This window comes from Pseudophryne corroboree, chromosome 4 (assembly GCF_028390025.1).
Source record: "Pseudophryne corroboree isolate aPseCor3 chromosome 4, aPseCor3.hap2, whole genome shotgun sequence".
Classification (NCBI taxonomy): Eukaryota; Metazoa; Chordata; class Amphibia; order Anura; family Myobatrachidae; genus Pseudophryne; species Pseudophryne corroboree.
The window spans coordinates 647,191,773-647,207,301 of NC_086447.1; positions in this window are offsets into that span (position 1 = coordinate 647,191,773).

Consider the following 15,529-nt stretch of genomic DNA (forward strand, 5'->3'; position numbering starts at 1 on the left):
TTTGAGTAAACAAAGAGAAAATAAAGCTATCTATTGGGTTTCACTAAAAAGTCCATTGGAAGACTTGACTATTGTTGTTAAAAGACATAGGCATTCATATTATAGAGCCACAAACCACACTAGTAAAATAAAAACATGATAATATGGGATTTGAACCAATGACAGTCTTAATTTGAAAGTGCAAACCCAACACCTTACTAACTGTGCTAACCAGACTGTGCATACCAGACACACAATTTATCAGAGATTTAAGTGAATAAGCTACAGTGTCCAAGGTACTAAACATAATATATTCTATGGGGTGTCATAAGCAAGTCATTAGAATACTTTCCTACTAAATTTATAAGACATAAGCATTCAATATTTGAGTTAACAAAGAGAAAATAAAGCTATCTATTGGGTTTCACTAAAAAGTCAATTGAAAGACTTGACTATTGTTGTTAAAAGACATAGGCATTCATATTATAGAGCCACAAACCACACTAGTAAAATAAAAACATGATAACATGGAATTCAAACCAATGACAGTTTTAACTTGATTTTGCAAACCCAACACCTTACTAACTGTGCTAACCAGACTGTGCATAACAAAACACAATTTATCAGAGATTAAAGTGAATAAGCTACAGTGTCCAAGGTACTAAACATAATATATTCTATGGGGTGTCATAAGCAAGTCATTAGAATACATTCCTACTAAATTTATAAGACATAAGCATTCAATATTTGAGTAAACAAAGAGAAAATAAAGCTATCTATTGGGTTTCACTAAAAAGTCCATTGGAAGACTTGACTATTGTTGTTAAAAGACATAGGCATTCATATAATAGAGCCACAAACCACACTAGTAAAATAAAAACATGATAACATGGGATTCGAGCCAATGACAGTCTTAATTTGATAGTGCAAACCCAACACCTTACTAACTGTGCTAACCAGACTGTGCATACTAAATGCCAAATTTATCAGATATTTAAGTGAATAAGCTACAGTGTCCAAGGTACTATACATAATATATTCTATGGGGTGTCATAAGCAAGTCATTAGAATACTTTCCTACTAAATTTATAAGACATAAGCATTCAATATTTGAGTAAACAAGGAGAGAATAAAGCTATCTATTGGGTTTCACTAAAAAGTCCATTGGAAGACTTGACTATTGTTGTTAAAAGACATAGGCATTCATATAATAGAGCCACAAACCACACTAGTAAAATAAAAACATGATAACATGGGATTCGAACCAATGACAGTCTTAATTTGATAGTGCAAACCCAACACCTTACTAACTGTGCTAACCAGACTGTGCATACCAGACACACAATTTATCAGAGATTTAAGTGAATAAGCTTCAGTGTCTAAGGTAATAAACATAATATATTCTATGGGGTGTCATAAGCAAGTCATTAGAATACATTCCTACTAAATTTATAAGACATAAGCATTCAATATTTGAGTAAACAAAGAGAAAATAAAGCTAACTATTGGGTTTCACTAAAAAGTCCATTGGAAGACTTGACTATTGTTGTTAAAAGACATAGGCATTCATATAATAGAGCCACAAACCACACTAGTAAAATAAAAACATGATAACATGGGATTCGAGCCAATGACAGTCTTAATTTGATAGTGCAAACCCAACACCTTACTAACTGTGCTAACCAGACTGTGCATACCAAATGCCAAATTTATCAGAAATTTAAGTGAATAAGCTACAGTGTCCAAGGTACTATACATAATATATTCTATGGGGTGTCATAAGCAAGTCATTAGAATACTTTCCTACTAAATTTATAAGACATAAGCATTCAATATTTGAGTAAACGAAGAGAGAATAAAGCTATCTATTGGGTTTCACTAAAAAGTCCATTGGAAGACTTGACTATTGTTGTTAAAAGACATAGGCATTCATATAATAGAGCCACAAACCACACTAGTAAAATAAAAACATGATACCATGGGATTCGAACCAATGACAGTCTTAATTTGATAGTGTAAACTAGTGATGAGCGGATTCGGTTTTACTCGGTTTTACTCGGTTCTCAAAACAGCATCTTATTGGCTCACGGATGTCACGTGTTTTGGATAGCCAATAAGATGCCGTTTTGAGAACCGAGTAAAACCGAGTAAAACCGAGTAAAACCGAACCTCGCTCATCACTAGTATAAACCCAACACCTTACTAACTGTGCTAACCAGAGTGTGAATACCAGACACACAATTTATCAGAGATTTAAGTGAATAAGCTTCAGTGTCTAAGGTAATAAACATAATATATTCTATGGGGTGTCATAAGCAAGTCATTAGAATACATTCCTACTAAATTTATAAGACATAAGCATTCAATATTTGAGTAAACAAAGAGAAAATAAAGCTATCTATTGGGTTTCACTTAAAAGTCCATTGGAAGACTTGACTATTGTTGTTAAAAGACATAGGCATTCATATAATAGAGCCACAAACCACACTAGTAAAATAAAAACATGATAACATTGGATTCGAACCAATGACAGTCTTAATTTGATAGTGCAAACCCAACACCTTACTAACTGTGCTAACCAGACTACGCATACCAGATGCCAAATTTATCAGATATTTAAGTGAATAAGCTACAGTGTCCAAGGTACTATACATAATATATTCTATGGGGTGTCATAAGCAAGTCATTAGAATACTTTCCTACTAAATTTATAAGACATAAGCATTCAATATTTGAGTAAACAAAGAGAGAATAAAGCTATCTATTGGGTTTCACTAAAAAGTCCATTGGAAGACTTGACTATTGTTGCTAAAAGACATAGGCATTCATATAATAGAGCCACAAACCACACTAGTAAAATAAAACCATGATAACATGGGATTCAAACCAATGACAGTCTTAATTTGATAGTGCAAACCCAACACCTTACTAACTGTGCTAACCAGACTGTGCATACCAGACACACAATTTATCAGAGATTTAAGTGAAAAAGCTACAGTGTCTAAGGTAATAAACATAATATATTCTATGGGGTGTCATAAGCAAGTCATAAGAATACTTTCCTACTAAATTTATAAGACATAAGCATTCAATATTTGAGTAAACAAAGAGAAAATAAAGCTATCTATTGGGTTTCACTAAAAAGTCCATTGAAAGACTTGACTATTGTTGTTAAAAGACATATTCATTCATATTATAGAGCCACAAACCACACTAGTAAAATAAAAACATGATAACATGGAATTCAAACCAATGACAGTTTTAACTTAATAGTGCAAACCCAACACCTTACTAACTGTGCTAACCAGACTGTGCATACCAGATACAAAATTTATCAGATATTTAAGTGAATAAGCTACAGTGTCCAAGGTACTAAACATAATATATTCTATGGGGTGTCATAAGCAAGTCATTAGAATACTTTCCTACTAAATTTATAAGACATAAGCATTCAATATTTGAGTAAACAAAGAGAGAATAAAGCTATCTATTGGGTTTCACTAAAAAGTCCATTGGAAGACTTGACTATTGTTGCTAAAAGACATAGGCATTCATATAATAGAGCCACAAACCACACTAGTAAAATAAAAACATGATAACATGGGATTCGAACCAATGACAGTCTTAATTTGATAGTGCAAACCCAACACCTTACTAACTGTGCTAACCAGACTGTGCATACCAGACACACAATTTATCAGAGATTTAAGTGAATAAGCTACAGTGTCTAAGGTAATAAACATAATATATTCTATGGGGTGTCATAAGCAAGTCATTAGAATACTTTCCTACTAAATTTATAAGACATAAGCATTCAATATTTGAGTAAACAAAGAGAAAATAAAGCTATCTATTGGGTTTCACTAAAAAGTCCATTGGAAGACTTGACTATTGTTGTTAAAAGACATAGGCATTCATATTATAGAGCCACAAACCACACTAGTAAAATAAAAACATGATAATATGGGATTTGAACCAATGACAGTCTTAATTTGAAAGTGCAAACCCAACACCTTACTAACTGTGCTAACCAGACTGTGCATACCAGACACACAATTTATCAGAGATTTAAGTGAATAAGCTACAGTGTCCAAGGTACTAAACATAATATATTCTATGGGGTGTCATAAGCAAGTCATTAGAATACTTTCCTACTAAATTTATAAGACATAAGCATTCAATATTTGAGTTAACAAAGAGAAAATAAAGCTATCTATTGGGTTTCACTAAAAAGTCAATTGAAAGACTTGACTATTGTTGTTAAAAGACATAGGCATTCATATTATAGAGCCACAAACCACACTAGTAAAATAAAAACATGATAACATGGAATTCAAACCAATGACAGTTTTAACTTGATTTTGCAAACCCAACACCTTACTAACTGTGCTAACCAGACTGTGCATAACAAAACACAATTTATCAGAGATTAAAGTGAATAAGCTACAGTGTCCAAGGTACTAAACATAATATATTCTATGGGGTGTCATAAGCAAGTCATTAGAATACATTCCTACTAAATTTATAAGACATAAGCATTCAATATTTGAGTAAACAAAGAGAAAATAAAGCTATCTATTGGGTTTCACTAAAAAGTCCATTGGAAGACTTGACTATTGTTGTTAAAAGACATAGGCATTCATATAATAGAGCCACAAACCACACTAGTAAAATAAAAACATGATAACATGGGATTCGAGCCAATGACAGTCTTAATTTGATAGTGCAAACCCAACACCTTACTAACTGTGCTAACCAGACTGTGCATACTAAATGCCAAATTTATCAGATATTTAAGTGAATAAGCTACAGTGTCCAAGGTACTATACATAATATATTCTATGGGGTGTCATAAGCAAGTCATTAGAATACTTTCCTACTAAATTTATAAGACATAAGCATTCAATATTTGAGTAAACAAGGAGAGAATAAAGCTATCTATTGGGTTTCACTAAAAAGTCCATTGGAAGACTTGACTATTGTTGTTAAAAGACATAGGCATTCATATAATAGAGCCACAAACCACACTAGTAAAATAAAAACATGATAACATGGGATTCGAACCAATGACAGTCTTAATTTGATAGTGCAAACCCAACACCTTACTAACTGTGCTAACCAGACTGTGCATACCAGACACACAATTTATCAGAGATTTAAGTGAATAAGCTTCAGTGTCTAAGGTAATAAACATAATATATTCTATGGGGTGTCATAAGCAAGTCATTAGAATACATTCCTACTAAATTTATAAGACATAAGCATTCAATATTTGAGTAAACAAAGAGAAAATAAAGCTAACTATTGGGTTTCACTAAAAAGTCCATTGGAAGACTTGACTATTGTTGTTAAAAGACATAGGCATTCATATAATAGAGCCACAAACCACACTAGTAAAATAAAAACATGATAACATGGGATTCGAGCCAATGACAGTCTTAATTTGATAGTGCAAACCCAACACCTTACTAACTGTGCTAACCAGACTGTGCATACCAAATGCCAAATTTATCAGAAATTTAAGTGAATAAGCTACAGTGTCCAAGGTACTATACATAATATATTCTATGGGGTGTCATAAGCAAGTCATTAGAATACTTTCCTACTAAATTTATAAGACATAAGCATTCAATATTTGAGTAAACAAAGAGAGAATAAAGCTATCTATTGGGTTTCACTAAAAAGTCCATTGGAAGACTTGACTATTGTTGTTAAAAGACATAGGCATTCATATAATAGAGCCACAAACCACACTAGTAAAATAAAAACATGATACCATGGGATTCGAACCAATGACAGTCTTAATTTGATAGTGTAAACTAGTGATGAGCGGATTCGGTTTTACTCGGTTTTACTCGGTTCTCAAAACAGCATCTTATTGGCTCACGGATGTCACGTGTTTTGGATAGCCAATAAGATGCCGTTTTGAGAACCGAGTAAAACCGAGTAAAACCGAGTAAAACCGAACCTCGCTCATCACTAGTGTAAACCCAACACCTTACTAACTGTGCTAACCAGAGTGTGAATACCAGACACACAATTTATCAGAGATTTAAGTGAATAAGCTTCAGTGTCTAAGGTAATAAACATAATATATTCTATGGGGTGTCATAAGCAAGTCATTAGAATACATTCCTACTAAATTTATAAGACATAAGCATTCAATATTTGAGTAAACAAAGAGAAAATAAAGCTATCTATTGGGTTTCACTTAAAAGTCCATTGGAAGACTTGACTATTGTTGTTAAAAGACATAGGCATTCATATAATAGAGCCACAAACCACACTAGTAAAATAAAAACATGATAACATTGGATTCGAACCAATGACAGTCTTAATTTGATAGTGCAAACCCAACACCTTACTAACTGTGCTAACCAGACTACGCATACCAGATGCCAAATTTATCAGATATTTAAGTGAATAAGCTACAGTGTCCAAGGTACTATACATAATATATTCTATGGGGTGTCATAAGCAAGTCATTAGAATACTTTCCTACTAAATTTATAAGACATAAGCATTCAATATTTGAGTAAACAAAGAGAGAATAAAGCTATCTATTGGGTTTCACTAAAAAGTCCATTGGAAGACTTGACTATTGTTGCTAAAAGACATAGGCATTCATATAATAGAGCCACAAACCACACTAGTAAAATAAAAACATGATAACATGGGATTCGAACCAATGACAGTCTTAATTTGATAGTGCAAACCAACACCTTACTAACTGTGCTAACCAGACTGTGCATACCAGACACACAATTTATCAGAGATTTAAGTGAATAAGCTACAGTGTCTGAGGTAATAAACATAATATATTCTATGTGGTGTCATAAGCAAGTCATTAGAATACTTTCCTACTAAATTTATAAGACATAAGCATTCAATATTTGAGTAAACTATGAGAAAATAAAGCTATCTATTGGGTTTCACTAAAAAGTCCATTGGAAGACTTGACTATTGTTGTTAAAAGACATAGGCATTCATATTATAGAGCCACAAACCACACTAGTAAAATAAAACCATGATAACATGGGATTCAAACCAATGACAGTCTTAATTTGATAGTGCAAACCCAACACCTTACTAACTGTGCTAACCAGACTGTGCATACCAGACACACAATTTATCAGAGATTTAAGTGAAAAAGCTACAGTGTCTAAGGTAATAAACATAATATATTCTATGGGGTGTCATAAGCAAGTCATAAGAATACTTTCCTACTAAATTTATAAGACATAAGCATTCAATATTTGAGTAAACAAAGAGAAAATAAAGCTATCTATTGGGTTTCACTAAAAAGTCCATTGAAAGACTTGACTATTGTTGTTAAAAGACATATTCATTCATATTATAGAGCCACAAACCACACTAGTAAAATAAAAACATGATAATATGGAATTCAAACCAATGACAGTTTTAACTTAATAGTGCAAACCCAACACCTTACTAACTGTGCTAACCAGACTGTGCATAACAGATACAAAATTTATCAGATATTTAAGTGAATAAGCTACAGTGTCCAAGGTACTAAACATAATATATTCTATGGGGTGTCATAAGCAAGTCATTAGAATACTTTCCTACTAAATTTATAAGACATAAGCATTCAATATTTGAGTGAACAAAGAGAGAATAAAGCTATCTATTGGGTTTCACTAAAAAGTCCATTGGAAGACTTGACTATTGTTGCTAAAAGACATAGGCATTCATATAATAGAGCCACAAACCACACTAGTAAAATAAAAACATGATAACATGGGATTCGAACCAATGACAGTCTTAATTTGATAGTGCAAACCCAACACCTTACTAACTGTGCTAACCAGACTGTGCATACCAGACACACAATTTATCAGAGATTTAAGTAAATAAGCTACAGTGTCTAAGGTAATAAACATAATATATTCTATGGGGTGTCATAAGCAAGTCATTAGAATACTTTCCTACTAAATTTATAAGACATAAGCATTCAATATTTGAGTAAACAAAGAGAAAATAAAGCTATCTATTGGGTTTCACTAAAAAGTCCATTGGAAGACTTGACTATTGTTGTTAAAAGACATAGGCATTCATATTATAGAGCCACAAACCACACTAGTAAAATAAAAACATGATAATATGGGATTTGAACCAATGACAGTCTTAATTTGAAAGTGCAAACCCAACACCTTACTAACTGTGCTAACCAGACTGTGCATACCAGACACACAATTTATCAGAGATTTAAGTGAATAAGCTACAGTGTCCAAGGTACTAAACATAATATATTCTATGGGGTGTCATAAGCAAGTCATTAGAATACTTTCCTACTAAATTTATAAGACATAAGCATTCAATATTTGAGTTAACAAAGAGAAAATAAAGCTATCTATTGGGTTTCACTAAAAAGTCAATTGAAAGACTTGACTATTGTTGTTAAAAGACATAGGCATTCATATTATAGAGCCACAAACCACACTAGTAAAATAAAAACATGATAACATGGAATTCAAACCAATGACAGTTTTAACTTGATTTTGCAAACCCAACACCTTACTAACTGTGCTAACCAGACTGTGCATAACAAAACACAATTTATCAGAGATTAAAGTGAATAAGCTACAGTGTCCAAGGTACTAAACATAATATATTCTATGGGGTGTCATAAGCAAGTCATTAGAATACATTCCTACTAAATTTATAAGACATAAGCATTCAATATTTGAGTAAACAAAGAGAAAATAAAGCTATCTATTGGGTTTCACTAAAAAGTCCATTGGAAGACTTGACTATTGTTGTTAAAAGACATAGGCATTCATATAATAGAGCCACAAACCACACTAGTAAAATAAAAACATGATAACATGGGATTCGAGCCAATGACAGTCTTAATTTGATAGTGCAAACCCAACACCTTACTAACTGTGCTAACCAGACTGTGCATACTAAATGCCAAATTTATCAGATATTTAAGTGAATAAGCTACAGTGTCCAAGGTACTATACATAATATATTCTATGGGGTGTCATAAGCAAGTCATTAGAATACTTTCCTACTAAATTTATAAGACATAAGCATTCAATATTTGAGTAAACAAGGAGAGAATAAAGCTATCTATTGGGTTTCACTAAAAAGTCCATTGGAAGACTTGACTATTGTTGTTAAAAGACATAGGCATTCATATAATAGAGCCACAAACCACACTAGTAAAATAAAAACATGATAACATGGGATTCGAACCAATGACAGTCTTAATTTGATAGTGCAAACCCAACACCTTACTAACTGTGCTAACCAGACTGTGCATACCAGACACACAATTTATCAGAGATTTAAGTGAATAAGCTTCAGTGTCTAAGGTAATAAACATAATATATTCTATGGGGTGTCATAAGCAAGTCATTAGAATACATTCCTACTAAATTTATAAGACATAAGCATTCAATATTTGAGTAAACAAAGAGAAAATAAAGCTAACTATTGGGTTTCACTAAAAAGTCCATTGGAAGACTTGACTATTGTTGTTAAAAGACATAGGCATTCATATAATAGAGCCACAAACCACACTAGTAAAATAAAAACATGATAACATGGGATTCGAGCCAATGACAGTCTTAATTTGATAGTGCAAACCCAACACCTTACTAACTGTGCTAACCAGACTGTGCATACCAAATGCCAAATTTATCAGAAATTTAAGTGAATAAGCTACAGTGTCCAAGGTACTATACATAATATATTCTATGGGGTGTCATAAGCAAGTCATTAGAATACTTTCCTACTAAATTTATAAGACATAAGCATTCAATATTTGAGTAAACAAAGAGAGAATAAAGCTATCTATTGGGTTTCACTAAAAAGTCCATTGGAAGACTTGACTATTGTTGTTAAAAGACATAGGCATTCATATAATAGAGCCACAAACCACACTAGTAAAATAAAAACATGATACCATGGGATTCGAACCAATGACAGTCTTAATTTGATAGTGTAAACTAGTGATGAGCGGATTCGGTTTTACTCGGTTTTACTCGGTTCTCAAAACAGCATCTTATTGGCTCACGGATGTCACGTGTTTTGGATAGCCAATAAGATGCCGTTTTGAGAACCGAGTAAAACCGAGTAAAACCGAACCTCGCTCATCACTAGTGTAAACCCAACACCTTACTAACTGTGCTAACCAGAGTGTGAATACCAGACACACAATTTATCAGAGATTTAAGTGAATAAGCTTCAGTGTCTAAGGTAATAAACATAATATATTCTATGGGGTGTCATAAGCAAGTCATTAGAATACATTCCTACTAAATTTATAAGACATAAGCATTCAATATTTGAGTAAACAAAGAGAAAATAAAGCTATCTATTGGGTTTCACTTAAAAGTCCATTGGAAGACTTGACTATTGTTGTTAAAAGACATAGGCATTCATATAATAGAGCCACAAACCACACTAGTAAAATAAAAACATGATAACATTGGATTCGAACCAATGACAGTCTTAATTTGATAGTGCAAACCCAACACCTTACTAACTGTGCTAACCAGACTACGCATACCAGATGCCAAATTTATCAGATATTTAAGTGAATAAGCTACAGTGTCCAAGGTACTATACATAATATATTCTATGGGGTGTCATAAGCAAGTCATTAGAATACTTTCCTACTAAATTTATAAGACATAAGCATTCAATATTTGAGTAAACAAAGAGAGAATAAAGCTATCTATTGGGTTTCACTAAAAAGTCCATTGGAAGACTTGACTATTGTTGCTAAAAGACATAGGCATTCATATAATAGAGCCACAAACCACACTAGTAAAATAAAAACATGATAACATGGGATTCGAACCAATGACAGTCTTAATTTGATAGTGCAAACCAACACCTTACTAACTGTGCTAACCAGACTGTGCATACCAGACACACAATTTATCAGAGATTTAAGTGAATAAGCTACAGTGTCTGAGGTAATAAACATAATATATTCTATGTGGTGTCATAAGCAAGTCATTAGAATACTTTCCTACTAAATTTATAAGACATAAGCATTCAATATTTGAGTAAACTATGAGAAAATAAAGCTATCTATTGGGTTTCACTAAAAAGTCCATTGGAAGACTTGACTATTGTTGTTAAAAGACATAGGCATTCATATTATAGAGCCACAAACCACACTAGTAAAATAAAAACATGATAACATGGGATTCAAACCAATGACAGTCTTAATTTGAAAGTGCAAACCCAACACCTTACTAACTGTGCTAACCAGACTGTGCATACCATACACACAATTTATCAGAGATTTAAGTGAATAAGCTACAGTGTCCAAGGTACTAAACATAATATATTCTATGGGGTGTCATAAGCAAGTCATTAGAATACTTTCCTACTAAATTTATAAGACATAAGCATTCAATATTTGAGTAAACAAAGAGAGAATAAAGCTATCTATTGGGTTTCACTAAAAAGTCCATTGGAAGACTTGACTATTGTTGCTAAAAGACATAGGCATTCATATAATAGAGCCACAAACCACACTAGTAAAATAAAAACATGATAACATGGGATTCGAACCAATGACAGTCTTAATTTGATAGTGCAAACCCAACACCTTACTAACTGTGCTAACCAGACTGTGCATACCAGACACACAATTTATCAGAGATTTAAGTGAATAAGCTACAGTGTCTAAGGTAATAAACATAATATATTCTATGGGGTGTCATAAGCAAGTCATTAGAATACTTTCCTACTAAATTTATAAGACATAAGCATTCAATATTTGAGTAAACAAAGAGAAAATAAAGCTATCTATTGGGTTTCACTAAAAAGTCCATTGGAAGACTTGACTATTGTTGTTAAAAGACATAGGCATTCATATTATAGAGCCACAAACCACACTAGTAAAATAAAAACATGATAATATGGGATTTGAACCAATGACAGTCTTAATTTGAAAGTGCAAACCCAACACCTTACTAACTGTGCTAACCAGACTGTGCATACCAGACACACAATTTATCAGAGATTTAAGTGAATAAGCTACAGTGTCCAAGGTACTAAACATAATATATTCTATGGGGTGTCATAAGCAAGTCATTAGAATACTTTCCTACTAAATTTATAAGACATAAGCATTCAATATTTGAGTTAACAAAGAGAAAATAAAGCTATCTATTGGGTTTCACTAAAAAGTCAATTGAAAGACTTGACTATTGTTGTTAAAAGACATAGGCATTCATATTATAGAGCCACAAACCACACTAGTAAAATAAAAACATGATAACATGGAATTCAAACCAATGACAGTTTTAACTTGATTTTGCAAACCCAACACCTTACTAACTGTGCTAACCAGACTGTGCATAACAAAACACAATTTATCAGAGATTAAAGTGAATAAGCTACAGTGTCCAAGGTACTAAACATAATATATTCTATGGGGTGTCATAAGCAAGTCATTAGAATACATTCCTACTAAATTTATAAGACATAAGCATTCAATATTTGAGTAAACAAAGAGAAAATAAAGCTATCTATTGGGTTTCACTAAAAAGTCCATTGGAAGACTTGACTATTGTTGTTAAAAGACATAGGCATTCATATAATAGAGCCACAAACCACACTAGTAAAATAAAAACATGATAACATGGGATTCGAGCCAATGACAGTCTTAATTTGATAGTGCAAACCCAACACCTTACTAACTGTGCTAACCAGACTGTGCATACTAAATGCCAAATTTATCAGATATTTAAGTGAATAAGCTACAGTGTCCAAGGTACTATACATAATATATTCTATGGGGTGTCATAAGCAAGTCATTAGAATACTTTCCTACTAAATTTATAAGACATAAGCATTCAATATTTGAGTAAACAAGGAGAGAATAAAGCTATCTATTGGGTTTCACTAAAAAGTCCATTGGAAGACTTGACTATTGTTGTTAAAAGACATAGGCATTCATATAATAGAGCCACAAACCACACTAGTAAAATAAAAACATGATAACATGGGATTCGAACCAATGACAGTCTTAATTTGATAGTGCAAACCCAACACCTTACTAACTGTGCTAACCAGACTGTGCATACCAGACACACAATTTATCAGAGATTTAAGTGAATAAGCTTCAGTGTCTAAGGTAATAAACATAATATATTCTATGGGGTGTCATAAGCAAGTCATTAGAATACATTCCTACTAAATTTATAAGACATAAGCATTCAATATTTGAGTAAACAAAGAGAAAATAAAGCTAACTATTGGGTTTCACTAAAAAGTCCATTGGAAGACTTGACTATTGTTGTTAAAAGACATAGGCATTCATATAATAGAGCCACAAACCACACTAGTAAAATAAAAACATGATAACATGGGATTCGAGCCAATGACAGTCTTAATTTGATAGTGCAAACCCAACACCTTACTAACTGTGCTAACCAGACTGTGCATACCAAATGCCAAATTTATCAGAAATTTAAGTGAATAAGCTACAGTGTCCAAGGTACTATACATAATATATTCTATGGGGTGTCATAAGCTAGTCATTAGAATACTTTCCTACTAAATTTATAAGACATAAGCATTCAATATTTGAGTAAACAAAGAGAGAATAAAGCTATCTATTGGGTTTCACTAAAAAGTCCATTGGAAGACTTGACTATTGTTGTTAAAAGACATAGGCATTCATATAATAGAGCCACAAACCACACTAGTAAAATAAAAACATGATACCATGGGATTCGAACCAATGACAGTCTTAATTTGATAGTGTAAACTAGTGATGAGCGGATTCGGTTTTACTCGGTTTTACTCGGTTCTCAAAACAGCATCTTATTGGCTCACGGATGTCACGTGTTTTGGATAGCCAATAAGATGCCGTTTTGAGAACCGAGTAAAACCGAGTAAAACCGAGTAAAACCGAACCTCGCTCATCACTAGTGTAAACCCAACACCTTACTAACTGTGCTAACCAGAGTGTGAATACCAGACACACAATTTATCAGAGATTTAAGTGAATAAGCTTCAGTGTCTAAGGTAATAAACATAATATATTCTATGGGGTGTCATAAGCAAGTCATTAGAATACATTCCTACTAAATTTATAAGACATAAGCATTCAATATTTGAGTAAACAAAGAGAAAATAAAGCTATCTATTGGGTTTCACTTAAAAGTCCATTGGAAGACTTGACTATTGTTGTTAAAAGACATAGGCATTCATATAATAGAGCCACAAACCACACTAGTAAAATAAAAACATGATAACATTGGATTCGAACCAATGACAGTCTTAATTTGATAGTGCAAACCCAACACCTTACTAACTGTGCTAACCAGACTACGCATACCAGATGCCAAATTTATCAGATATTTAAGTGAATAAGCTACAGTGTCCAAGGTACTATACATAATATATTCTATGGGGTGTCATAAGCAAGTCATTAGAATACTTTCCTACTAAATTTATAAGACATAAGCATTCAATATTTGAGTAAACAAAGAGAGAATAAAGCTATCTATTGGGTTTCACTAAAAAGTCCATTGGAAGACTTGACTATTGTTGCTAAAAGACATAGGCATTCATATAATAGAGCCACAAACCACACTAGTAAAATAAAAACATGATAACATGGGATTCGAACCAATGACAGTCTTAATTTGATAGTGCAAACCAACACCTTACTAACTGTGCTAACCAGACTGTGCATACCAGACACACAATTTATCAGAGATTTAAGTGAATAAGCTACAGTGTCTGAGGTAATAAACATAATATATTCTATGTGGTGTCATAAGCAAGTCATTAGAATACTTTCCTACTAAATTTATAAGACATAAGCATTCAATATTTGAGTAAACTATGAGAAAATAAAGCTATCTATTGGGTTTCACTAAAAAGTCCATTGGAAGACTTGACTATTGTTGTTAAAAGACATAGGCATTCATATTATAGAGCCACAAACCACACTAGTAAAATAAAAACATGATAACATGGGATTCAAACCAATGACAGTCTTAATTTGAAAGTGCAAACCCAACACCTTACTAACTGTGCTAACCAGACTGTGCATACCATACACACAATTTATCAGAGATTTAAGTGAATAAGCTACAGTGTCCAAGGTACTAAACATAATATATTCTATGGGGTGTCATAAGCAAGTCATTAGAATACTTTCCTACTAAATTTATAAGACATAAGCATTCAATATTTGAGTAAACAAAGAGAAAATAAAGCTATCTATTGGGTTTCACTAAAAAGTCCATTGAAAGACTTGACTATTGTTGTTAAAAGACATAGGCATTCATATTATAGAGACACAAACCAAACTAGTAAAATAAAAAAAATAACATGGTATTCGAACCAATGACAGTCTTAATTTGATAGTGCAAACCCAACACCTTACTAACTGTGCTAACCAGACTGTGCATACCAAATGCCAAATTTATCAGATATTTAAGTGAATAAGCTACAGTGTCCAAGGTACTAAACATAATATATTCTATGGGGTGTCATAAGCAAGTCATTAGAATACTTTACTACTAAATTTATAAGA